General features: G+C 50.4%; 1 non-coding gene across 1 annotated transcript; it reads left to right on the top strand.

The window, feature by feature from the left end:
- Positions 1 to 749: 749 nt before the first annotated feature.
- LOC115030998 lies at positions 750 to 876 on the top strand. The gene has a single exon (XR_003836590.1). It is a non-coding gene; the product is annotated as a small nucleolar RNA SNORA17 (small nucleolar RNA).
- Positions 877 to 2,012: the final 1,136 nt, after the last annotated feature.

The raw sequence follows: 2,012 nt of genomic DNA, 5'->3' as shown, positions 1-2,012 counted from the left end.
CCTTGCTGGAGGAAGTCACTGTGTAGGCAGGCTTTGAGGTCTCCTAATGCTTAAGCTCCACCCATTGTAGAAGAGGTCCTTCTTCTGCCTGCCTTCAGGTCAAGGTATAGAACTCTCAGGTCTCTCTCCAGCGCCATGGCCTGCCTGGATGTTGCCATGTTTTCTGCCTTGATGATAATGGACTAAACCTCTAAAACCATAAGCCAAACCCAATTAGATGTTGTCCTTTATAAGAGTTGTAATGGGGGCTGAAGAAGTGGCTCTGCGGTTAAGAGTACTGGCTCCTTCTTCCAAAGGTCCTGAGTTCAATTCCCAGCACCTGCATGGCAGCTCACAATCTGATGCCCTGTTTAGTCTGCAGGCGTACATGCAGGCAAAACACCTGTAATACCTAAACATTAATTTAAAATAAGCAATATATCGTTTGGGCTGGAGAGATGGCTCAGAGGTTAGGAGCACTGACTGCTCTTCCAGAGGTCCTGAGTTCAAATCCCAGCAACCACATGATGGCTCACAACCATCTGTAATGAGATCTGACAATCTCTTCTGGAGTGACTGAAGATAGCTATAGTACACTTTCGTATAATAAATAAATAAATCTTTTTTAAGAAAAAGGGGGGTGGCCATGGTTATGGTGTCTCTTCACAATAGTAGGAGCCCAAACTAAGGGTACTCTTAACTGCTGAGTCATCTCTCTAGCCCAATTGCTAAAATTTTAGTATTATAAATATTTTAAAGAAAATAATCACCCTGCACCTAGAGACTGCAAATGTGGCTGCTGTGTCACATGTGTCAGTAGGTGGCAGGAAGGAGAGAAGCCATGTCTACACTCAGTGTTCTGACCTGTGAACATCTGAGTGTTAGTAGCCCAACATAACCTGAAAAAAGCTAGCCTGAGATGGCCATTGGTCCTGTGCCAGGTCCAGACAAGGACCTAGCCTAAGATGACCACAAGTCCAGCACTAGGCAGACCTGGATGGGCTCCGAGGAAGGAGAGCAAGCTGGAAACCAGAAAAGCCCCACCTGGGACCATGTGTCCCCAGGCAGAAAGGAGCCTGAGACAGAGGACCCTCCAATGGAACCACTTGGGCAGGTCAGGCAAGGAGCAAGCCTGAGATAACCCTGGGGCTCAGATAGAGAGCTAGCCTGTAATGACCACTGTGGGACCATGAAAGGCAGCCTGTTTCCTGGACTAGCTAAATTTAAACCCAGAGCCCCAGCAGGTGTTCCTGCAAGGGAAAGAAGGCCCATTTGCTATGCTCCCAGACACAAGGCCCCAGCTCCATAATTCTGTGGCTATCAGTCATGTAGGGCAACACCCCCAAGCTCCTGGTACTCTGTCTGGACTCCACCCCCACAGTTACCTGGCAACAGCCAGGTAGGCCTGGCCCACTCTAAAAGGGGCTGCTTGCCCCATCCTCTGTCTCTCACTCTTACTTTCTTACTCTCTTACTCTTGCCTCTCTCTCTCTCTCGTCCTCTTGCTCCCCCTCTCTCTGTATTCCCTTCCCCACTCTCTCTGCCTTTCTACAACAAATGCCTTAAAACCATGGACTGCCTCTTCTCATGGGGATCCAGGTCAACCTCAAAAGAGTGGTGCATCTAATCTCATGCAGGAGGCCTCCCTGCGCTCCCAGGCATGGCCTTCACTAAGCCAAGACCGCTGGAGCAAGCCAAGAGACATTCTAGCCACCCCCCTCAAGGAACCCAGCTGGAGCTCTCCACTGTTCTCAGCTCTTCCTCAGCATCCAGCAGCAGTCTGTGGTGTCCAAGAGCCTGAGAACCTGTCGTCCTCAGCCTCCGTGCAGGCTCAGGGACCCCCAAGCCAACTCCGGCAGGTCCACGGGACCTCAGACTGTGCCTCCCCACTCCAGAGCAGGGTCCTGTGGCTTCTCACAGCCCAATGCCTTCCCAGCCCTGTAGTGGCTATTCCTGGTTATCAACTTGACTATATTTGGAATGAACTACAATCCAGAATTGGAAGGCTCACCAGTGACCCTTATCTGGAGGCTT

This window comes from Mus caroli, chromosome 4 (genome assembly GCF_900094665.2).
Source record: "Mus caroli chromosome 4, CAROLI_EIJ_v1.1, whole genome shotgun sequence".
Classification (NCBI taxonomy): Eukaryota; Metazoa; Chordata; class Mammalia; order Rodentia; family Muridae; genus Mus; species Mus caroli.
The sequence above is the reverse complement of the archived record's forward strand: the minus strand, read 5'-3'. Positions and strand labels throughout refer to the sequence as shown.